Below are 26,310 nucleotides of genomic sequence, written 5' to 3' on the forward strand. Positions count from 1 at the left end.
GAACCATTTTTGAGGACTCCAACATCACTTTAATATATCTAATATTTAGGCAAACTTAACAGCTTCCGACCACAACACTCAGTACGCACTGATTGTCCCGACTACCTAGTTTATGCGTATTAGGGAAGCCACCCTATCACGTTCCTGCTTCATCCCTAAACGAAGGGGAATGGAAACGTCTCGCTGAATCTCGACCGGCCGCTGGCTCTTGTCTCACTGACAGCTAAAAGGTGAGGCAGCTTATCCAGGAACATAAATTACTGCCTTAATTAAAATCCTAACCGGATGAGTACTCCTGTCAACACGTGTTCCTACAAGATCGAAAATTACATGTTACACTCTTAACGTGATTTGACGTAGGGGAGAGTCTTATTCCTTGGAACATTTCTCAGATTTCCGCCTGTAGCCAGCCGCGTAACACAAGTTTAATAACTTTTCCTATTCCATTTTTAAATGATAGCATTCACTTTTTGTGTGCTGCAGTCTTACTGAAACAGCTCCAGAAAAGTACGATTTTTGTAAATGTGGAAAAATATTGCAAGATACAACAGGGTCATGAGCAAAAACAGTCTACTGAAATTTGAAACTGTTGCAATCAAGAAAATCTCTTCATTATTGTACGTAATATTCTACTTGTTACATTATTTCTCGACTACGTAACAATAATCGTTAAGTGAAATCAAATTAAGTAGAGCCGTTATAAAAAGTCAGTTACAAATTAAATACACTTTGGAACAGAAGCTACTGAAAACTATTATAAATTTCCAATTTCAAGACAGGTAAAGTCGTTAAGATATTAAAGTACTTCTGTTCATTTGCAAATATCACATGTTCTATAGCAGAAGACCTCCTTCCGTTTCAAGGTACAAGAGGGTGCACGACCAATATGGCTCAACTGTCCAAACGTTTTATAACTAGTTTTAAAAATGTATAGAAAAAATGGTTCAAATAGCTCTGAGCACTATGCGACTTAACTTCTGAGGTCATCAGTCGCCTAGAACTTAGAACTAATTAAACCTAACTAACCTGAGGACATCACACACATCCATGCTCGAGGCAGGATTCGAACCTGCGACCGTAGCCGTCGCTCGGCTCCAGACTGTAACGCCTAGAACCGCACGGCCACTCCGGCCGGCAAAAATGTATAGAATTTTATTAAACGTAAAGTTCTGTAACTGAAAAATTAATAATATCTTGCAAATAAGTTTAATATATAATGCAGTATTAAATGTGTAGGAGTAAAAAAATTACAAGTACTGCACAAAATACAACCTCATGTCTCACAACAGAAACAGTAGAATATGCCGGAAAACGCTTATGGCGCTCTCTAATACGCTATCCTTCATAGAATATAAAATCTGTCACTAGACTGAAGCACCTACCAAGATACATAATTGTGTTCCTGGGTATACTATTCTCAAGATACAAAACTCCACCCACTCATTTATATTCAAATTTTAGATAATAATGCCTAGTATATAGCAAACTCCATTTTCTACCATTGTTAGTCACTCCCATTCTGTTACATTCACAAACAGATGGAGAGAAAAATAGTAGCCTACTACCTTATTGGACATTTCTCGTATTCCTACGGAACTACTTTGCTCAACTTTGAAGTACGTCCTTCTGTTGTAACAAGTTTCATAAAATTCTATAAACTCACTGATAGTGGATGAGCTGTTTACTGTACGCGTGTTATGCACTACGGCTTAAAATATTTTATAGGGGTTCCTAAAAAAAAGAAACGAAACTCATACTGAATATTTGTGTGCTTAACAAGGTATCAGTTAGTGAAATTCACCTTTAAAGTAGCGCACACGCGAATTCCCACACAACTGAACTGTTTGCTTGCACTTTCCGTGATATCGCACAGGAGTCAGTTTGACCCTGATTCCTTCGTGTCGTCCATGTCAATATATTTTACAGCCTGTTTCGTGAGTTGAATCGTTACATGTAAACTAATGTCCACCTCGAGAAACGGCTCGCCTGTAAGCTCAGGGATGTTTCATGTTAGCTAATCAAGTCGCTTCGAGGACAGTCCGCAGATTGCGATGTTTATTCAGTTTTCTTTTTCCTACCTAGACTCGGACTGTGTGTGATGTTTCTTGCGGAATCCCTCTACGAAACTGAAGATCTTCTTTCGCAATTTCTGCATTTGATATATGTGGTCGTTCCACTGTAAATTCATAGATTCCTTATTGCTTCGCTCTGCACTTAGAAGGGGTGGACAAAAATATGTACACGTCAATAACACAACACATTTCAATACCTAATACGGTGTAGAAGAACCGTTGGGGTTCAAAACAGATTCCAGTCGTCTCGGAATGGATAACCACAGGTCCTGTAGGGTATTCGTGGAAATTTTATACCATACTTCCTGCAAAATATTGGCAAGTTCAGATCACGCACACTACTTACAAAAGTAGACCAAAATGGCTCAATAATATTGAGATATGGTGCCTGTGGTTTCTAGGGGTAATGCGACAGTCCACCCTCATGCACATAAAATCGGTCCGGAACTTCGCGGGCTGCGTGAACAGGGGCCCAGTCGTCTTGGACCACATCACCATTGGGGAGCAAACATTCTACCAAGGGATGGACCTGATCAGCCGAAATAGTCACATAATCCTTGGCAGTAATACGAATTTTCAGAGTAACCGTGTGGTCCATGGAATACCACGATATGGCTGCCCATATGATCTTCGAACCCCCGCCATGTATCACTGCTGGGAGGTAAACTCCGCCAGAAATTGGGAACATTGTGATATAGACCTCATCCGACCAATTGACATTTTTCCATTGCTCCATAGCCCAGCATGGCACCACGTTTTCCTGTTACGGGCATTTGCATAGCTGGTGAGAGCTCCCTCAATGGTTCTTTCGTGCTGACAGGGCTCTAGAGTGCGACATTCCGTTCTTCAGTGGCTTTTGCAGCTGTCGTCCACTTTTCTTCGTCGCAGCCCACTTGAGTGTCCGTCTGTCACGATCACATAACATAAACTTTCGTCCGCTTTGCAACTTAACGGATGAAGGTTTTCCACTTCCGTTGTACGCGCTATAAGTCTTCGATATGGTGCCTCTTGAAACACCAAACACTTCAGCTACCTCGGTTACGGGAACACCCATCATACGAGAACCAACAAATACCCGGCGTTCAGATGCACTGAGCGCTAACATAATGCACTCACAACTACACAGAACACTGTTGTGACCACGATTGAGAGGCAATGAGAACATGGCACGAGAACATGGCACGCCTGCAGTTGCAAACAGTACAGATAAAACGGAATTTGACTGTAATCGAGTAAAGGAACCAGGAAGGAACGAAGATTAGGGTTTAATGTCCCATCGACAACTAGGTCGTTAGAGACAGGGCACAAGTTCGGAATTGGAAAGGATTGGGAAGGAAATCGGCCGTACTCTTCAAGGGAGGCATCGTGGCATTTTCCTGAGAAAGCCAGCTCTGGGATATGAGCCGCCGACTTCCTGAGCACGACTATGTGTCTTCCCTCTATTCCACCTCGCTTGCTATCCAAGGGATAAGCAGGCATTATAAGCGGTTACAGTTGAAAAGGACCATTTGCAAGCCGCGAACGGAACTGAAGACAGGAAAATGAGTGTAAGTTGCCACGAAATTTGCGATTCAGAGAATTCTATAAATAACGTGGTGACCGACGGCCTTCACTTAACGACAGAGAACAGCGGCGTCTGCGTGAAGTTGCAAGTGCTAAGAGACAAGCAACACAGCTTGAAATAAACGCAGAAACCAATGTCGGACGTACGACTACCGTATCCGTTAGGATACTGCGGCGAAATTTGTCGTTTTGGGCTATGGCGGCAGACGACCAATACGACTGCCTTTGCTAACAGCACGACGTCGCTGCAGTGCCTCTCCTGGGTTCGAATCTAGATGACTGGAAAATCGTGATCTGGTCAGATGAGTACCGATTTGAGTTGATGAGAGCTTCTTCCTCTTCCTTTTTGACGTCATCGTTGTCCTCTTCATGTACAAGATGGTCGTCACTGCCATCGAGAGTGTTACTTAGGCGACAATTCTATGCTGTTACTTTCAATTTATAGCCCCCATCATGTGAATACCTTTTATTTTTTCCATTACGAAATTAGCTACTGACAAAAATGTTGTACTATCAGTGATAATACAAATCACTTTCAATTGAAATTCACTGGCACCGTAGACCGCAATGATGCATCATAGGCTAGAACGTGTCCTGGGTTTGTGATGGCGGGCGGGAGGGCGGCAGTGTTAGCAACCTTGTGAATCACCGCGACTCAGGTTCCTCGCATCGGTGCACTGCTGCTGCCAGTTGGATCCAATGTTGCCAGGTAGAGATAGGTTTCCTGCGGCATTTTTAAGACTGCCGGAAACTTTAGATTAAACACAGGACATTTTTATACTAATCTCGAGTATGAGACGCACCTGAATTTTGGAGGCAATTTTTTGAGGAAAAACATCGCTCTTTATAGTCCGTAAAATACGGTAGTCACTATCTTCATCGATTCGTTCTAGTTTGTTCCAAACAAAGTCAGCAAGTCTGTGTCTATCATCTGGTGGCAAAGCTTACAGGAGTTGCACATTTTATGCTCAAAAAGGAAGCCGTTTGTGTAAAATCTTCGCCAAAGTGCTCTGAGGTATGCTTGATTCTCTGGAAATAAGAGGTGTCGATTTCCTCGAAGCGACATCAGATGATGTGTGCACAATATCAACCTTGTCGTCACTCAGCCCAGGCTGCCGTATCTTGCTTTGTCACCAACACTGCCAGGCTCTTTAAACTTCTCATATCGTCCTTTGATGCTCTTCACATCTGGAGGATATCGACCATAGACAATGCGAAACTGTCTTTCAACTTGTAATAGGTGACCGCGTATCATGATACCACGAAAGCCGGCCGGAGTGACCGAGCGTTTCTAGGCGCTATAGACTGGAACCGCGCAACCGCTACGGTCGCAGGTTCGAATCCTGCCTCTGGCATGGATGTGTGTGATGTCCATAGGTTAGTTAGGTTTAAGTAGTTCTAAGTTCTAGGGGACTCATGACCTTAGAAGTTAAGTCCCATAGTGCTCAGAGCCATTTGAACCATTGGATACCACGAAACACATTGCACTTTTCCTCCAGAGTTGTCATTGTAACAGCAGCACTGCTAAATTACACTAACTGTAATAAGAACGAGAGAAAAGAAATCAGATGCTATCAGGGCGCATGTAGAGGTGTATCGGAACAACTTCACGACTTAAGCTGCTATTTGCAAAATACCGCATAGGCATGTGTAATTGTATCCATACAAGACTTCGCCAGTGAAGCTACCATTTACAACAAACCGCATAGCTGTATTTCTTAGAATTTAAATTTTAGTGGTCAACGAAAGACTTTACACTCACCTTGCATAATTAACACTTCTAAAAGGAAACAGCAGAAAGTTAGAATGAAGTCACAGTATCATTTGATAACTTGCTGTATTTGGGGCAGCTGAGGGCAGGTGATAGATGGCCAATAAAATAAAATAAACTGATGGGTAAAAATCGCGGAGTGTTCGTGTGGTAAACCAAACAGTAAGCTTTAGACGGCCTGAAACGGAAATTTATAATCAGTGGATAGAACCAGTTTTGATTTATGGCAGTAGACTACAGACTTTTGGTGCTAAAACTTTGCAAAGTCGTAAGATTTCTGAGCAAACAATGGGGATCTGAATTTTGGGAATTACTAACCTAAGGACATCACACACATCCATGCCCGAGGCAGGATTCGAACATGCGACCGTAGCAGTAGCGCGGTTCCGGACTGAGGCGCCTAGAACCGCTAGGCCACAGCGGCCGGCTGAGAAAAAGGAAAAAAATAAATAAATCAGGAAACAAACTGGAGTGAAAGATGTAGTTATGTTAGGTGAGCAGGGCACGTAGCCAAGAGAATGGATAGAAGATGGAGCAAGGAAGTTCTTTGCTGGATTTCATGAGATAAGGAGAGGGTGAGATACCCACCTAACGGAAGGGGCAGTATACACTGAGGTTACAGGAATCATGGGACACCTCCCAGTATCGTGTCGGACTTTCTTCTTCCCGGCTTAGTGCAGAAATTTAACGTGGCATGCATTCAACAAGTCGTTGGAAGTCCCTGCAGAAATATTGAGCCATGCTATCTCTATGGGCGTTCACAATTATGAAAGTGTTGCCGGTGCAGCATTTTTTGCACGAACTGATCTCTCGAAGATGTCCCATATTTCCATGGGATTCATATCGGGCAATCCCAGCGGCCAAATCGTTCGTTCAAATTGTCCAGAATGTTCTTCATATCAGTCGCGAAAAACTGTGGTCCAGTGACATGGCGAACTGCCATCCATAAAAATTCCGTTGCTGCTAGGGAAGATTAAGTCCATGAATGGCTACAGTTGGTCTCCAAGTTGCCGAAATAACCATTTCCGGTCAATCATCGATTTAGTTCGACCAGAGGACCCAGCCCACTCCATGTAAACACACCCTACACCATGTTGCAGCCACCACCAACTTTCAAAGTGCCTCATTGATAACTTGGGTCGATGACTAAGTCATTCTGCGCCATACTCGAACCCTATCATCAGATCTTTCCAAGTGAAATCGGTACTCACCTGTTCAGGCCACGATTTTCCAGTCGTCTAGGGTGCAAACAATGTGATGACGAGTCCAGGAGAGACGCTGCAGGCGATGTCGTGCTGTTAGCAAAGGCACTAGCGTCGGTCGTCTGCTGCCATACACCATCAACGCAAAATTTCGCCGCACTGTCCTAACTCATACGCTCGTCGTTCGTTCCACATAGAATTCTGCTGTTACTTCACGCGGTGTTGCTTGTCTGTTAGCACTTACAACTCTACGCAAACGTCGCGACTGTCGGTTGTTAAGTGAAGGCCGTTTCCCACTGCGTTGTCCGTGGTGACAGGTAATGCCTGAAATCTGGTGATCTTGGCACACTCTCAACACTCTGGATCTCGGAATATTGAATTCCTCAAAGATTTCCGATATGGAAATGCGTCTAGCTCCAACAACCACTCCGCGTCCTTTAAACTCTGTTAATTCTCATCGTGCTCCCATAATCACGTCGGAAATCTTTTCACATGAATCACCTGACTACAAATGACAGCTCCGCCAATGCGATGTCCTTTTATGCATTGTGTACGTGATTCTACCGTTTCTGTATAGATACATATCGCTATCCCACTACTTTTGTCACCTCATTGTAGATGCTTATCACTGAAAACCATAACGCATGTACAAGTTTAGAGGAAACTGTCATCTATCAAATAGCAGCTGCTGCTGATGATGATAATGATGGTGATGATGCTAATGCCGTAATGAGGAACTCGCCTCCATACGTTGGTTGTTAACTCACACTTTTTTCGTGTCGCTCCATCCCGAGATAGACCGTTTAAACACTAGTGTTGAAAGGAAATCAACAGTATTAAGTGGCCACGGAGGGTGAAGCAGAGCCGTTCGCTTTCTGTTCTCCAGGTTCTGCAGTAATGCTGTTGGGCATACACAGAACCCTGTCGATGGCGAATTATTCAACGATCGCCAGCTATTTTCGAGAGAAAGAGTTTATGTGCCGGGATAGGTCTTCGGTTTTTAAAATCCAGTCGCATACCACAAACATATCACTTTAGGTTGGCTAAGGGAAATGTGTGCCTAACGATAAGGGCAGCGTAGTGCAATGTTCTCATGTGATGTTAGAGAGAACAAAATGGGTATTCGGTGCATATTGAAAACCAGTGTTTAATGAACTGGAGTGATTCATTGTACACATTTCTATTTGTTTAATATAACTAACTGTAAGCTCCGCGCGGTAACGTTTAGTTCGAAAAATCGTCGTTATTGCTCTAGGCACACATTTTGCCAATGAATACACTGACAAGCCTTTGTTGCCGTTATATAGTGAACTGAACAGATCGGAGGAAGCCAAAGTAAACTACTGCAACTGGGCTCTTGTCCAGGGAATCACGTTCATTGACGGGTCTGGGATTTACTTACACTTTTTCAACCGACTTGAATGATGTGACGAAATCCAGAGCCTTATCCACTATATTCGAATGCTATATTATTCTCCCGTTTATGCTCTGTACCTTTATAGTCACTAACGTTTCAGGGAAGCTTCCATACACTAAGTGGAAATGTGGTGCACGTTTTGCTGAATTTTCTTAACTTATTCTGAAATGCCACGTTTCTGTAGCGACAGCATTAGCGATTAATATGAAGTTAGAAGCCATTGAATCATTTATTTATGGCAGTGGTCCTACAAACAGACCTGCCACCTTCTTTGGGGGATATCAAACATTATTTTTGCTCCTCGACGAATGTTAACGTCGGATAACAATAAACGTTTGTGAATCATCACTCCTGTAGAAATGAGCGTTGACGTTATTGTGGCTTTTACGTAGAGACTTCTCTGGAGCACGCGAGAGAGGAAGCTAGCAGTCCGGCCTTGGGATGAAGGTTCCGGAAGAAGGCAGGCCGGCACCACTCGTGGGCCATTACGCCTGACGCCCGCTGGGACCATCTCTTGTATATGGTGCGCTCCTTATCTGCAAGCCATTATATCCAAACAATGTTTCCATCTCCAACTATCTCCCGCGTTCGTGCAACGGCCGAAGCACCTGCGCATATCACTTACGCAACGGCGGTAACAATAGAGCCACTTCTTCATGGACATGAAAAAGTTTCCCTCTCCTCTGCCTCGTACACAAGTGCTTTCCACAGGCGCCTTTTGACACTTAATGGACATCACGTTGGCACTTAAGACTTGTAAGAGCATGTTCCTGGAATCAGGGGGCAGAAAATAAACTAGGGGCTTCTGAGATTTTCCAATTGGAAAATATTACACTGACGATGGACGATAGAGGTTTAAAAACTGCCGCTACTACTGAGCACAATGAGTAACTGTGACTTCGCTATTAAAGATCACACTGAGTAACTGTGAATTTACATACTGACAAAATACCATAGCTACAACTGGAACTTCTTGAATTTCCATCTTTCGCTACAGGAAGCTTCGGACGACAGTGTTACGTACGTATGCAGCGGAAGGCATTTGTATCGATTGTTAAAAATTTATCGTTCTGAAGAATTGGATTGTTTAAATTGTACCGCACAAAAATACTGTACAAACATTGAAAGTAAATAACACTACGAGTGATTTCTTCTTCTGTATGCATAACGTCTCCGGCGACATGGACACGGTGGTTCATATGCCGAGAAATACAAGCAATTCCCTGACTAAAACAGTGCTCCGAACCAAAATCTTTCGTATCAGTGAGGAGCATTAATCTCTTCTCGTGATGAAATGGAAGTGAGCTACGTTGTTGGAACGTGATATCCATTTTTATTGCAAGCACGAAATGTACAAAAAACAGTTTTTCCGGAAACTTTAAAAACAATTCACTGTTCTGAGCAACCGTTAGCTTTGGATGTTTCAAATGCTTACGATATCTGCAGCTTGTTGCTTCTGACCATCATCTTTCATAGACCGAATCACATTGTTTTTCATCATCTACTTACTCAAAACGGTGACCTCCATCTACCATACGTTAATCGCTCCAACTTTTGTAATAACTGAAAACATGAACTACTTAAAATGATTTAGAAGGAAACTTAAAATAACAAATGAAAAACAGATTTCTATTTACCATGTAAAATAAGTTTATTTCGAAGGCAAGACGACGAAATGTAGTGGAAATCATAGTACCGTGGAGCAAGTTTGATACAAAAGCTTTTTCTTTATTTTATATTGACAAGAATATGTTCTCGAGACAATACTATGATGTTGAAAGGTATAGACGGCTATTAAAGTCTCTGAAATACCCAATTTTCAGAAAATTAGATTAGTGGTGAATAAAGACAAATGAAACAGCTGACTCCATAGCCCTATGGAGCAGATAGTTCGATGTATTTTACGCGAAGAATTATCCACAATAAAACTTTATTGCAAAATGGGCCCGCATTTGCTAACCGCAGACGAAGAACAAAGGCGAGAACTAATGTTTGGATCGTTTAAAAATAATAAACCGACTTTGCGTGCCGGTTTGCTGTTGATTATGACAGGGGGATCTATCACTTCACACCAGAAACGAAACAGTCGATGGAAGTCTTAGGCCTGTAGCAAAAAAGATGAAGTCCATTTCATATGCATAAAGGCTACCGCCAGTATTTTCTGGAATGCAAATGAGATTTTTTAATTGATCAACTTGCAAAGGGAGAAACAATACTTGGTGAATACGAGGCAAGTGTTCTAAGCCAGCTAAATGAAAAAATGCTTCTGAACCGGACTGGACTAAGTGGAGAAATACGCTACTGGACATTAAAATTGCTACACTACGAAGATGACGTACTACAGGCGCGAAATTTAACCGACAGGAAGGAGATGCTATGATATGCAAATGATTAGCTTTTCAGAGCATTCACACAAGGTTGGCGCAGGTGGTGTGCTCAACGACGAACCTGGGTGCACGAATGGCGAAACGTCATTTTTTTGGGTCAAGTCAGTTTCTGTTTACAGAATCATGATGGTACCATCCATGTTTGGAGACATTGCGGTTAATGCACGTTGGAAGCGCGTATTCGTCATCGGCATACTGGCGTATAACCCGGCGTGATGGGTTGGGATGCCATTGGTTACACGTATCGGTCACCTCTTGTTCGCATTGGCGGCACTTTGAACAGTGGACGTTACATTTCAGATTTGTTACAACTCGTGGCTCTGCCCTTCTTTCGATCCCTGCGAAACCCTACATTTCAGCAGGGTAATGCACGACCGCATGCTGCAGGTCCTGTACGGGCGTTTCTGGATACAGAAAATGTTCGACCGCTGCCCTGCCCAGCACGACCAATTGAAAACGTCTGGTCAATGGTAGCCGAGCAACTGGCTCGTCACAATACGCCAGTCACTACTCTTGGTGAACTGTGGTATCGTGTTGAAGCTGCATGGGCAGCTGTACCTGTATACGCCATCCAAGCTCTGTTTGACTCAATGTCCAGGCCTATCAAGGCCGCTTTACGGCCATAGGTGGTTGTCCTGGCCACTGATTTCTCAGGTTCCATGCACCCAAATTGCGTAAGAATGTAATCACATGTCAGTTCTAGTATAATATATTTGTCCAATGAATACCCGTTTATCATCTGCATTACTTCTTGGTGTAGCAATTTTAATGGCCAGTCATCATCATCAGTTATCTGCTATATTAGCAGGTCCTTTGCCTCTCTATTTTCTGCGATCCATTGCTTCCTTCTTAAGGCTGCTGTATGGCCAGTAGTGTATCTGAAATGTGATCGTAATCATAACATAAAGTATAACTTACGGAGTATTCTAGCAGTGCTCATTCATAAAACGAAAACATTCGCAAACTCTTTGTTTGTTCCTACCGTGGCCGTCCGTAACAAGGTACAATACAATGCCATATAGCTTTCAAGCAGAAGCTGTGGCATTTCCTTCTGTAGCCCTCGTAATGTTTCCGGATGCTTAACGTATATATGTAGTTTTCCATTAAGCCCTTTTATTTATCATGTTGGTATGGGCGTATCCGCTATTTCTATAGCCACCTATAAATGTAGCATTTTGCATACCCTTTTATTTATCATGTTGGTATGGGCGTTTCCGCTATTTCTATAGCCACCTATAAATGTAGCATTTTGCATACCCTTTTATTTATCATGTTGGTATGGGCGTTTCCGCTATTTCTATAGCCACCTATAAATGTAGCACTTTGCATATCGGTACGCTGATAGATTAAAGCCATATATTGTAAGTTGGTAACACTCTGCATACACCCTTTGCTATTGCTGGTAGTGGTCCTTAATAGCTCTACTGGGTGTAAACGATAACTGTTTACAGCATACCACACTGCTGTAGGGAAAGGAGAGCCGAACAGTTTGATATAGAACTCTTGTGGTTTACAAAACCGAGAAAAGCTCCAAATTGGCCTGCAAAGGCCACCGCAGCTACAGCGCATGCGCGCCGAGCGTTCAACATCCTCTTACGCCACGGGCTTTCGTCATGAGAGGGTAACGAAACACAAAAGACTTTTGAACATGTTATCCAAAAATTAATTTCAATTTTAATACAATTTAAACTCATCCCTTGCAAGCACAATAGTCTCGCAATAAGAGGGCCAGAGAAACTAAACGGTTTAATCATTAATTTTAACCTGTTAAAATTCATAAAATTGTGGGATAAAATTTACGCAAAGAACAGTTCTATGATTTTTAAGTGCATTACTGTGCCGGCGTCATAAGAGGGCGAGAGGGTATTCCAAAATTTCAGGCGGCGCGCTTGCACTGAAGTTTACATGGTTTTTGTAGATCAATTTGAGGCTGTTTTCTGGCTTGATAAACCACTCATGGCCTATATCAAACTATCCGTCTCGATTTCCCATACATGACTGTGGTGCACTGTAAACAGTTATCGTACACATCCTGCATTATAACTTGCTTCCAAATTGGAAAGAGAACAGGGAGAACCATCCAGTGTCGTCAGTTAGTCTACAGAAAGCTGAGAAGGTACTGACTTATTCATGCGGATCCGACGCATGTAGGATTTGTGCCGGTCTGGCGTTTCGTGGACCAGCCAAGCGCTTTCACTTCTATGCGTAGCGTATGACGTTAGCATTTCCTAACATAACAGCCAGTATCCGAGGAAATTACGTGTTAAGATTCGTGGCTGTGCCACATACCGACCTCACTGATTTTCTAGCTCAGCTCTCTCTGACACTCAGATGGATTAAGTTGCCACAAGTTGTTTGTTATAAAAAACCTGTGTTGCTAAGTATAGCTCACGCGTCTCTTTAGACACTCTTCGAACATTTTCAAGCATGTAAAGCGGCTGTCAGATTAGTTCCAGTAATTTCTAAACTTCTTAAACGGTAAAAGCTAATACATCTATAATGATCGTCGTTTGCAGGTGAACACCGATGCCCCGTCCAACAGCCTGCCTGCAGTAATTGGAAAGGTTTCCTCAATTTGCTAACATTACAAAGTGAAATGGCGTTGTAGTTAAACTCCTGAATTCGCCTTCTGTACCAACGAAGTTCAAATCACAGAACAGCCATTCGCGTTTCCTCTACAACACTTCAATCAAATGCTCCCACTTTCTCGACGCTAATGCTAGTGAAACTCCACAACGCACCACCCTCAGATTTAGTGGTAAAATGGCCCAGTGAACAGACCGTCAAAAACTGAACACAGATCAAGCATGAAAACAAGAAGAAGGTGTGCTGAACTGTGAAAAAAGAAGAAAATAGAAACAGTGAACGGTCCAAGCTCAACATGTGCAGTACTTACCAAATTACAAGAACCGTAGCGCTATGGTTCTGTTGTCACGGCGTTGGACTGCGAAGGGGGAATCCCGTGTTCAAAAACTACCTCGTGCCCTTTTTTTCACAAAATTATGATCTGTCCTTCAGGTTATTGTGTCTGTTCTCCTTTCGTATACATTGGTCACAGAATATGACTCATGTGGTAAGAATACATTACCGTCGCAATTAGTAAATACCGTTTACAGATCATCACACGAAAAACTGTGTTAATCAGACAAAGTAAATATTTTGGAGAAGGAACTGACATCTATTGCTTCAAGTATAACAATAAATATAAAAAAACTTGATCGCGGAACCAACAATAGCTGTTATATCGAAGCGACCATCTTGAGCCGTGGTGCTGCTGGCGCGCCAGGGTATTTACAAGTACCTTAGCGCTCTTATCTTTGCTTGTGGCGCGCACTGAGTTTTGGGTGCCTTATCCTTGCCGGGGGAGTTAAGCGCAGGCTGCCGCCGAGGACGTGAACAGTTGGCGTTCGCTGTTAGCTGAGGCCGGGGTGGTGGAGCGAGAACCGACCACGTGTATGGGGCAGCTTGGTGGAGGCTTGTTGCTGCCTTGGGTTGCGTGCTGCCCCTTCCGGACACGGCTGTCTACGGTCGTCCGCTGCCTTTTTCCCTGACGCAAGCCATAACGGACGGCGAGCGGAAAGTTTAGCGAGGCTGTACTTAGGGCATGTGTGTGAAGGTGTTAAGGGCTGCTACCTCACTTCTGGTAACTGTAAGCGCATGGGTGTTACCATGGAAGTAAAGGTGTGCCTATGGAGAGTTCTTGGCGTTTAAGACAGATGTTATACATTAATATAAGGCACGAGGGTGCCTCTTCCAGCTAGTGGGAAATTGTTGTTTGATATAATACGTAATCAGCTGCAAGGCCGTAATCTTTTTATCAAATATACTGTCTTCGAGTGTTTGGTAGCCTTAGCGCAGTGAGCCCCAGTAAAGCTTATGAAATGTTCAGAATTGTGCTCGTTACGGTTTTCACTGAACAGTGGGGCATAAGATTTCACGTAACTTAATTGTGATTAAGATTGGAGTGCCCGCTGGCCTTGCTAGTAATTGTAAGTTTCTTTTTTTAATATCTTAATAGCAGACGATTCTCCTTAAGGTTATTGATAAGATTTGAGCTGTTTGTTGTACATTGCCTGTGTAGTTCATTCGTAGTGCGGAAAATGCAGTGTGCAGTTTTATTAGTGAATAATTTAACCTGTTATTTAATATCTTTTGGTGGTTGTTTACATTGTCCCTGCTGACCTGTTCTGTGCGCTTGTTAAATGGCTGGCTGGTGTTTTGTAGTAAGCGCACCTTTCCACCTGTGGGTACGGGGCTGTGAAATCCTGGGTAGCGAGAGGTGACTCCGGGTCGAAGCTCGAGAAGTGGGCCCTGTACTAACTGCCGCCTTCTGTCTTTCGCCTTGGCTTCTCCAAGTAAAGCTTTCGTTGTGCCTTCGAGCGACCTGGCGTCACTCCTCGCTAATTAATTCTAGTGCTAATTATATTTACTTGGGTATTTATTATATTTATTAAACCTTGTCTCAAGAGCAACATACAACTGTGAAAGGTGTAAGTAAGCTGTTTAGGACTTTGTGTTGGTAACGTCACGTAGCGCTCTGTATGAAAATCACTGGCTGTGCTGTGTGCGGTCTGTGGCTGGTTGGCATTGTTGGAATAGTCGCTATTGTAGTAGTGCGCAGCTGGATGTGAACAAAAAATGGTTCAAATGGTTATGAGCACTATGGGACTTAACATCTGAGGACATCAGTCCCCTAGAACTTAGAACTACGTAAACCTAACTAACCTAAGGACATCACACACATCCATGCCCGAGGCAGGATTCGAACCTACGACCGTAACAGTCGCGCGGTTCCGGACTGAAGCGCCTAGAACCGCTCGGCCACCACCGCCGGCGGATGTGGACAGCGTGTAGCGTTGTGCAGTTGGAGGTGAGCTGCCAGCAGTGGTGGATGTGGGGAGAGAGATGGCGGAGTTTTGAGAGTGGACTATCTATACGTGTGTCCATCACAAAGAGTAAATTTGTAATATTGGATATCATCAACTGATATACATATGATGACTTTTGTGCATTATTGAGGTAAATACATTGTTTGTTCTCTATCAAAATCTTTCATTTGCTAAGTAAGCCTATCAGTAGTTAGTGCGTTCAGTAGTTAGAATCTTTTATTCAGCTGGCAGTATTGGCGCACGTTGTATTGCAGTAATTTGAGTAACGAAGATTTTTGTGAGGTAAGTGATTCATGAAAGGTATAGGTTATTGTTAGTCAGGGCCATTCTTTTGTAGGGATTATTGAAAGTCAGATTGCGTTGCGTTAAAAAGAATATTGTATGTCAGTTTAGTGATGATCAGAATAAGTAAAGAGATAAATGCCTGAGTACGTTCAGTTTTGCTCAGCTGCTTTAAAATCAAATAACGTAAGAGTTTTATCAGCACAGTCATTTATAATTTTTCTAAGGGGATGTTACCTATGTCGACCCTTAGCCTAGGATACCTCATTGGAATCTTCTGTTTTTTTCTTGTAGTTTGTATAATTAGTGTAGTAATTCTTTATTGCTAGAGCGTAGTTGTAAGAGAGAATTTCCTTTGTAGTTGCAGTTTTTCATTGCTGTACAGTAAAACAGTTGTGGCATGAATGTAGATCTGCACCAAGTATTTCGCAGCTGTGCTTGCAATTAACGAGATATTATTTTCAGTGCTATGCTAATGTGTTTTCTTGTTTTTGATCTTCAAATTGTGCTTTTCATGTTATCGTGTGAAATACACTCCTGGAAATTGAAATAAGAACACCGTGAATTCATTGTCCCAGGAAGGGGAAACTTTATTGACACATTCCTGGGGTCAGATACATCACATGATCACACTGACAGAACCACAGGCACATAGACACAGCCAACAGAGCATGCACAATGTCGGCACTAGTACAGTGTATATCCAGCTTTCGCAGCAATGCAGGCTGCTATTCTCCCATGGAGACGATCGTAGAGATGCTGGATGTAGTCCTGTGGAACGGCTTGCCATGCCATTTCCACCTGGCGCCTCAGTTGGACCAACGTTCGTGCTGGACGTGCAGACCGCGTGAGGCGACGCTTCATCCAGTGCCAAACATGCTCAATGGCGGACAGATCCTGAGATCTTGCTGGCCAGGGTAGTTGACTTACACCTTCTAGAGCACGTTGGGTGGCACGGGATACATGCGGACGTGCATTGTCCTGTTAGAACAGCAAGTTCCCTTGCCGGTCTAGGAATGGTAGAACGATGAGTTCGATGACGGTTTGGATGTACCGTGCACTATTCAGTGTCCCCTCGACGATCACCAGAGGTGTACGGCCAGTGTAGGAGATCACTCCCCACACCATGATGCCGGGTGTTGGCCCTGTGTGCTTCGGTCGATGCAGTCCTGATTGTGGCGCTCACCTGCACGGCGCCAAACACGCATATGACCATCATTGGCACCAAGGCAGAAGCGACTCTCATCGCTGAAGACGACACGTCTCCATTCGTCCCTCCATTCACGCCTGTCGCGACACCACTGGAGGCGGGCTGCACGATGTCGGGGCGTGAGCGGAAGACGGCCTAACGGTGTGCGGGACCGTAGCCCAGCTTCATGGAGACGGTTGCGAATGGTCCTCGCCGATACCCCAGGAGCAACAGTGTCCCTAATTTGCTGGGAAGTGGCGGTGCGGTCCCCTACGGCACTGCGTAGGATCCTACGGTCTTGGCGTGCATCCGTGCGTCGCTGCGGTCCGGTCCCAGGTCGACGGGCACGTGCACCTTCCGCCAACCACTGGCGACAACATCGATGTACTGTGGAGACCTCACGCCCCACGTGTTGAGCAATTCGGCGGTACGTCCACCCGGCCTCCCGCATGCCCACTATATGCCCTCGCTCAAAGTCCGTCAACTGCACATACGGTTCACGTCCACGCTGTCGCGGCATGCTACCAGTGTTAAAGACTGCGATGGAGCTCCGTATGCCACGGCAAACTGGCTGACACTGACGGCGGCGGTGCACAAATGCTGCGCAGCTAGCGCCATTCGACGGCCAACACCGCGGTTCCTGGTGTGTCCGCTGTGCCGTGCGTGTGATCATTGCTTGTACAGCCCTGTCGCAGTGTCCGGAGCAAGTATGGTGGGTCTGACACACCGGTGTCAATGTGTTTTTTTTCCATTTCCAGGAGTGTACGTGATAATTATGGCGTGTGAAAAACGTAACACTAGGCTCCAAACGAAACTGCTAAATGATAGTGACGACGATTGTAGCTTATCAGCACCATCTTGTAATGAATTAACAGACATTCAACGTAGTAATTTGGTAATTGTGCATAGGGAAATGGAGCGGGCTGCCAATAATGGTGTAGACAGTGAAACAATTAGTGATCAGGGAAGCATTATGGATCGATCGGTCGGCAACAGCTCGCCTCAAGAATCCGAAATGACCAGACACTATCTTGCAAATACTGTAGATTCAGGTTTTGGGTCCTCATCACCGTTTTCTCAAATAAGTCAAGACACATTTCATGCTTGTCAAAATGTGAATGTTGCCGGTGCAAATGCACTGCCGAAAAGCATAGAGGAACAGATTCCAGACACTAAATACATTATTATTGCAATTAATGCAACAAATGAAACAAAATCAGAGACAAACACAGCAACAGCTTCAAAAGTTAGACTCCATGGAACAAAGGCTTGAACAAAAACGTGAAGATTTACCTGAGGAGTTACTTAAAATCGAATACAAATGTCAAAAAGTCTGTAAAAACACAAATTTGTGAGCATTTTCAACCTATTTTTTCGCGTCATGAAAATGCATTGCAGAATCACGAAGCAGCCATAAAAGAACTACACTATTGTTCATGAAAATCACACCTTGCAAGCTAAAATTGACTCAATTGCATCTACCGATTCGGCTACGCAACTTGCAAAAATTCAGGTAAACTTAAAGGACACAGTAGATACGATTTCAACACCGACAGACACTCTGAATCTTGGTTCAGAAAAACACATTGAGGAAATCAGCTCACTATCGGAGAAAGTAGCCGAATTTCGGATCAGTTCACTAACTTATCTACAAAGGTAGATGATTATCTGAATGACACAAGACCCGTAGCCTTCACTGACACAGAAGAGTATGAACAAATTAAGAAAGTTAAACAAAATCATAATCAAATTAATACACAACACAAAAGAGAAATCCGGGAAGTAAATGATCAGTTCGCACAAGTAATACAAGAATTACATATTTACACTCGCGCTCCAATACGGGAAGAGGGACGTAGAATAACGGGAAAGTCACAAAATAATAACACAAATCATTTCGGAAATTATAAAAGAAATTGACAAGGTACACCGAATTTTAAGATGGAACCACCGAAACGACGTAACAATGACCGACATGCGCCTCGCCGACATGATGATTTTCACTATAAGCTGTTCAAAACTACACGTAAATTCAAAACATTTAAGAATTCCGGCAACGACATTCATCCACAAGCATGGTTTCATCAATTCTCTCATTGTTTTCCTCGCAACTGGTCATCGAAGCACAGATTAGAATTTATGTGTGGCTACTTAGAGAATGAACCAGCTGTAAGAAGGCGATCGGTCATTCACGATTGTCACAGTGAAGGAGAATTTTATCATGCCTTCCTCTCAGCATATTGGTCTCAAGCTACACAAGATCGAGTAAAACATAGTATCGTAATGATGAAACATTTCGAACAATCTGAATTTTCCAGTCTTGTGAAATATTTCGAAGACATGTTGCACAAGAGTCAGTACCTGTCGAACCTATACAGCCCCTCAGAACTCATCCGCATTTGATTAATCAAATTACCTGAACATTTACGACAGATTATTATGGCAGGGCGTTGCAAAGACGACATTGAAGCTTTTCAGGGACTCTTACAAGAATTGGAAATTGTCACTGACAATCGCTGGACGCGAAAACAGGAACATAACAATTACAGGTTACATCCGTCACAATTCCGCGATGACAGAAACAATAACTGGACACTACAAGGCTATTCTTACAACGCAAATAGTAACCAATACAGATACCACCCTTATGACAACCGTTGGCAGAGTAGTGATAATTACAGGGAAATATCGCCTCTCCCTGGTAATGACTATGGCAGAGACAGAGAAACAGACAATATGGGAACCAAAATAATTATCATCAAGGGAGACAAAATAACTTCAGACGCAACGGTCCACCGCGCAGTTACGATTCCGGGAGAAATTCTCCACCACATGAGCGACAAAAAAGAAACTATGGCAACTACCGACGTAACGACAGACCTGAATTTCTTCAGAACTGGCGGGATTCAAACAGGGCAGGGCCCTCTCGGCAAGGTGAATTTGTAGAAGTTACGTCTCCTAATCCCAATAACGACTCGCGCCAACAAAAAGACAGTAGATAATGACTCACACCGCTGACAGCCACAAAACGTACTTAGCTACCGTGGCTACTAATTACGTAAAAATGGAAGACATTAGGGACATTTTACTCCAGGAATACGACGTAGCACAGAACAACATTGCATATCCTGTAATTCACATTACAGATACGTAAAATTTACGGAAGTACTTGACTCTGGCAGTCCCATTTCAGAAATTAGTGAAACATCCTTTAGCAAATGGAACAAATCGAACGATTGCCCCACACTTCCTTCACGTAAGATTAAATTACAAGGTGCAATCGTTGGAAAAAGTATAGATGTAAGCCAACAAACCAACTTAGAATTCTTTTGTCAAAGCTACAGCTTGTCTATGAATTTTCTTATTGTTCCACTATTGTCGACGGAAATTATATTGGGAGTAGACTTTTTGGATGAATACAAAGCAGTCTTAAACTTTCACGATGCTCAAATAAGTTTAGAAAAAGAAGGTAAGTCAATAGCTTTGAAATTTGACGAGGAAATCAATCGGCTTTACCTCCTGTTAGACAACAGTTCAGAATTTTCGACGGAACTTGACACTAACAATGACTCTGCAAGTACTGACAGGGATGATATCGACAGCGTATTTGATACTAATGATTTAATTCAGAATAAAATTCAAACGATTGAGAACTGTAATGACACTGATAGGCATGACCTTTTTGAGATTTTACGAGCACATTCCACAGTTTTTTATTCACAAAACAGGAACAATCAAGGGATTTCAATACCAATTTCGTGTTCGTGAGCATACTGAATTTTGTGTTAGACCATACGTAATTCCAGTACATTATAGGGACCGTGTTATAACAGAAATACAATCTATGCTTGACGAGGGCATTGATGAGCCTGCAGTAAGCTCATACAACAATCCATTACATGTTGCTGAGAAGAAAAATGGATCGATCAGGCTTGTCTTAGATTCGAGACAAATCAATACTATCAACATTCCTGAAACAGACAGGCCGCAAACGTTGGAAGAACTTCTTCCCAATTTTGATAGTGTAAAAGTGTTGTCTTCTATTGATCTCAAATCCAGCTTTTATCAGATCGAACTTCATCCACAATGTAGAAAATACACAGTTTTTCTTTCTTTCGGCGTTTATCAGTTTCGGAAACTTCCTTTTGGTTTGAACATTTCTTCGGAAGCTAAATTCCATATTACCTGAGTTCTTAAAACATCACATCATCTTATATGTGGACGATATTCTAATAGCAGAAGCCTCATAGGAACAACATAATCGCATCCTCAACAGTGTTTCACGTATTTTTGCAGAATCTAGAATTACAGTTAACTTGGAAAAGTCTGAATTCGGTAGGTCAAAGGTTAAGTTTTTGGGACATGTTATTGCTTCTGAAGGCATTCAGCCGGATCCTGAAAAGTTGGAAGCTATCAGAGCCATTCCAGTTCCATCCACAAAAGAACAAGTCCTCAGTTTCTAGGTCACGTACACTTTTACCGTCGTTTTCTGAATATACAAATTCTAGTTACACCAAAACTTTGTTCTCTCACTGTAAAAAATACTATTTTTAACTGGGACGAACAGGCACAGTTGGAATTCAATTCTTTGAAAGAAGCGCTACTTAACGCGCCAATACTAGCTCTTCCAGATCTGTCGCAGGATTTCTGCCTTAGCACAGATTCTTCTAAAGTCTTGGTGCCCATTTATTTCAAGAAGCCATAGAAAATGACACTACTGTTCATAAAATCATTTGCTTTTGCTAGCCGAGTGCTAACAAAATCTGAAAAAAATTATTTCGTTACTGAGTTAGAAGCTTTAGCTACCGTTTGGCATTTAACAAATTCCGTTTCTTTCTTTCTGGTAAGCACGTTAAAGTATACAGTGACCATCGTGCATTACAATTTATTATGTCTCCAAAATCAAATCATGACAGGTTAAAACGTTGGGCATTGTTTCTGCAAGAATTCCAATTCACAATAGTCTACATTCCCGGCAAGGAGAACATTGTTGTGGACGCACTGTCACGCGCACCGACTGGGCTTGAGAAAAGTAACACAGAAGGCAACCTCGAGAAAAATTTCAGTATTCCTTACATTCAGAAAGTCGCATTTGAAAACTTCATCACCACATCTTTAAAGGACATTGTTCATGGACAAGTTAATGATCCCATTTGGAGAGACATCAAAAATAAATGGCATGAAAAGACACACACACAGATTCGGCATTATTATCTGGTTAGAAATAACATACTCTTCAAACGCTGCACTGTTGATGACAAACTATGGGTACTTTGCATTCCATACGATTTTGTTAATAAGCTCATTTGGTACATTCATTACAGCTACGTACATTTTGGTCCAAGAAAATGTTATTATGTTCTTCGGACGACTCGTTATTTTAACAATATAGAAAAGAGAATTCGAAGAGTCTTGTCAATTTGCAAACTTTGTCAAAAAGCTAAACCATCTATCATCTCACTTCGTGCTCCATTGTTTCCTATCATTCCTTCTAAATTAAAAGAATTTGCTGCTGTTGATCTCTTGGGTCCCCTTGTCAGAACATAGAATGGATTTTCGTACGTTCTAGTCGCTGTTGAACTTGCTTCAAAATTTGTTTCTTTCACACCGTTACGTAAAGCCACTGGACGATCTGTATCCAACGCCTTTGTTAAAAATTTCTTACGTGAAGTTGGACACGTTAGTAAAGTCATTTCAGATAACGGACCGCAATTAAGATCTGCTATTTGGTCACGCATGTTTCGGAATCATAAAATCGAACCTGTTTTTATTTCATTGTACTCACCACATTGTAACCCGTCTGACCGGATTATGAAAGAAATCAATAAGCTTTGCAGACTTTATGGTCACAAAAAGCTTCAGTATTGGGACAGATATTTACACTTATTTCAAAACGTGCTGAATGAAATGCCTCACAACTCCACTGCTTTATCATCTATTCTTGTACTGAAGAATGAAGAACCACGGAACAGAACCAGAGAGTTTGTACCTTTTCCAAATACACGTAACCTTCGACTCAAAGACACAATTGATTTGTCTATTAAAAATATAAAATCTTCAGCAGACAAAAGGAGAAAACTACACGGTAAAGCTAATGCAAAGAAATTATATATTGGTCAGAAAGTTCTCATTAAAGCTCATTCATTGTCACATAAGAAGAAACACTTGAGTCACAAATTCTTTCTGATTTACAATGGACCTTACAGAATGCGACGTATACCACAAGATAATTGCGTTGAAGTTGAAGCCCTGCGTACTAGGAAGAGTAATGGATTGCACCACATTTCACATGTAAAACCATTTATTGAGAGATAATCTGCTTTTTAACTTAGTCTTTGCTATAAAATTTTTCACTTCATATTACTAGTACTCTTTGTCATACTTAGAAACTGTTAACATGCAACAATGTTTGAAGTTAACCATCCAGTCAAGAAACTAGGCAACTTATTTAGACAGTAATTACGAATGCATTTTTATAGTGAACAGACGACACAGTGTTATTGTGTGTGTATATTCTTGCTTGTTAGTTGCATGATTACGTAACGACTATAAGGCTCACATACTTAGAACATACACCAATACTGCTAATGACATAGTAATACAACATTTTGGTTTACTTGAAAAGACATTCTTTATTTGAAGTACTTTCTGTGAGATTAAAGATGACGTAGTATTTGGTTTCTTTGACAGTTACACAATTATATCACAGCGCTACTAATGTGTGACACAATTTACATTGCTGCTTTTGCGGTGTATCTGTTTTATATCTGCTCAGTTATTCTGTATTATTCTGGGAAGTAAAACATGTTTTATTGGTAACTTTGTGGTGTAGCTACAATGAAACATCCTTTTCCGTAGCAGAACAATACGTTACAGTACAGTACTTTCTTCATCACGGCAATAAGCATAATAACTACGATATCTATACGCAAAGCATTTCACTTTTCTTTATGATGAGGTAAGTACATTGACTTTTGCAGAACTTTGCTTACGGAGGACGAAAACTACGACACTTCCACAGAATTATCTTACAGGAAGACGCACAGTTTAGCGCTACAGGACATGTATTTGAGTGATTAATTTTGTACTTAAAACATTTATTTTTAAAGGTTTTTGAATTACAAAGATACAAAGATTTTCCGTGATATTTCATTCCATATCTGTAATCTGTAACAACTGAGGGTATAATTACATTAATCCTCAGGGGGTACACGCCTACTTTGTTTACCAAGTGTGTGGCAAGCGTTAGGAGCCCTACCTAATGTGGTATTTGCGTATACAACTTTACACATCGGTAGCATATTTCTCTAAAACAGAATTACACAGCTATCTGATGATTTAACTGAGAGAGACAAACATTTTTTTTTTACTGCGTCAGTGACAGATGTTTACGCAATTACACAGTTGGATAACTTCACATTTATGAAACTGTATTTTTTTCTGTACTTTGTGAACTGTTTAATTTTTTCGGAACCATTGTGATACTATGAGAGCTTTGAATGTCGTATTTGGTATGGGATCATGATTTTTGAAGTATGTTTGAGGTAGATGACACTATTGAAATGAGCAGAGAATTTTTTTTTTGGTTTTGAAATTATTGCCGAAAGCTACGACGTTTTTGAGATTTGGCTGAGGTTTTATGATATTATTATGATGATGATGTGTATTATTCTGTTGAGGTATGTTTATGATCAATAAGGTAATGCTACCATATATGAAGAATGTGATTACGTGTTTATATGTATACGAATAATGAAAAGAAGGTTGGGTCTCTGGTTTGTGAAAAAGGATGTTGGAAACCAAGAATTGCACTTTAAGAGTTATGACTTGTGTGTCCATGCGTAAATGTATCACAAGACTGCTATTCATGAGATTTCGTTTCTACATGTCTAATGTAATTTTTCGACCTTTGAAATTTTATTGGTATCAAACTGTCACTGTGGCGGAAACTGCTGTCATAAATTTTTGGGTAAGAAAGCTAAGTGACCTTGACGTAATGCATTGTGGGTGCCCAGCTGCGCCAGTCGCCAGGAGAAGAAGTCATTAGGTGGAAAGGAAAAGAGGCCATTAACCTCGCTATTGAAATTCCTTTGTAGAAAGCATCACAAATATGACACGCTATTACTTGGAAACATACGATTATACTGTGGAGCTCGTACTTTGTGCTACTTACTGAAATGCTTATGAATTGATGGGAAATATTCTTACACCTGCACACCTGATTATGACAAGTGTCTTTCTACGAGAGTTGAGAGAATTTCTACTGACTTATGAAATGCCACATGGCTATTGAATGACGTTTTTATGCTTTGCTTTGTACATAGTTGCTTATTTCATTTAGTATCTGGTTTCCAGCTGTGTTGCAGCATTGGTTTTATAAAATACAATTAAATGCATTTGCTAATGTGAACACTTCCTGTCAACTGATCTATTAAATAATAATTTTATCATCGACATTCTTTAAAAAGGAGCACTTGGAAAGGGAAGAACAATAAGAATGAGCCGGCCGGGGTGGCCGAGCAGTTCTAGGCGCTACAGTCCGGAACCACGCAGGTTCGAATCCTGCCTCAGGCATGGAAGTGTGTGATGTCCTTAGGTTATATTGGTATAAGTAGTTCTAAGCTCTAGGAGACTGATGACCTCAGAAGTTGTGTCCCATAGTGCTCAGAGCCATTTGAACCATTTTTAACAATAAGAAGGGACTAATGCCAGTAACTGCATACATAGTTTTCTTTTCAAGTACTTGTTGCTCATGTGTGAAATTAATGGTTCGGAAACCATTCTCATTATTTTATTTATTTACTTACGTCATAATCCCTGTAACACTGGTGTTTATTTCCATTCTTTTGTAGAAACCTGTATTACTACAAATGTTACCTGTACTATTATGTTCTTTAATGATGTATTTTGTACCTTCGTAATTGTATTCTTATGTTGTAAATTTATAATTGTATAGACACCAGTTCTTAAAATTAAGTTTCATTTCACTGCACACATTTCTGTTGGTCATAGTATATGCACAATATGTGAGAAGTTGGGACTGTTAGTGTTTGCACGTGTGTTGATAATTCAGCAAGGGACTGGTTAACACCATTGCTAGTTCTAAGGACAAAAAAAAAATTGTGAGTGCACTAGTGGTGGCTCATCGACTTGCTATATTATCTGCAAGACTCTTCGATGGTGATTGTGCACCGGCACAGTCACAACGGATTGCTGCTAGCAATGTCTAAAAGCACTACAGTGGGTCCGCACCTTTGATGGCCCACCAGTACCATACTGTCTACCAGGACTACAGTGGGTCTGCTCTGTGATGACCTACCTACCAATGTTCTTCGAACCTTCGACTGACTCTGGTGTGGGTTTGCTCTGTTGTGGCCCATTACATGTCTGCATGTCAAGAGACAGCACTGGCTTTCCGTTGGAAGACCAACACTACTTCTTCAGGACTGCATGGAAATCCACTACTTCTGTGTGCATTTTTTTTTACTGCTCAGACTTTGAGAAAAAAAAACTGTAATTACTACTGTGATGAACGATC

This window comes from Schistocerca gregaria, chromosome X (assembly GCF_023897955.1).
Source record: "Schistocerca gregaria isolate iqSchGreg1 chromosome X, iqSchGreg1.2, whole genome shotgun sequence".
Lineage (NCBI taxonomy): Eukaryota > Metazoa > Arthropoda > Insecta > Orthoptera > Acrididae > Schistocerca > Schistocerca gregaria.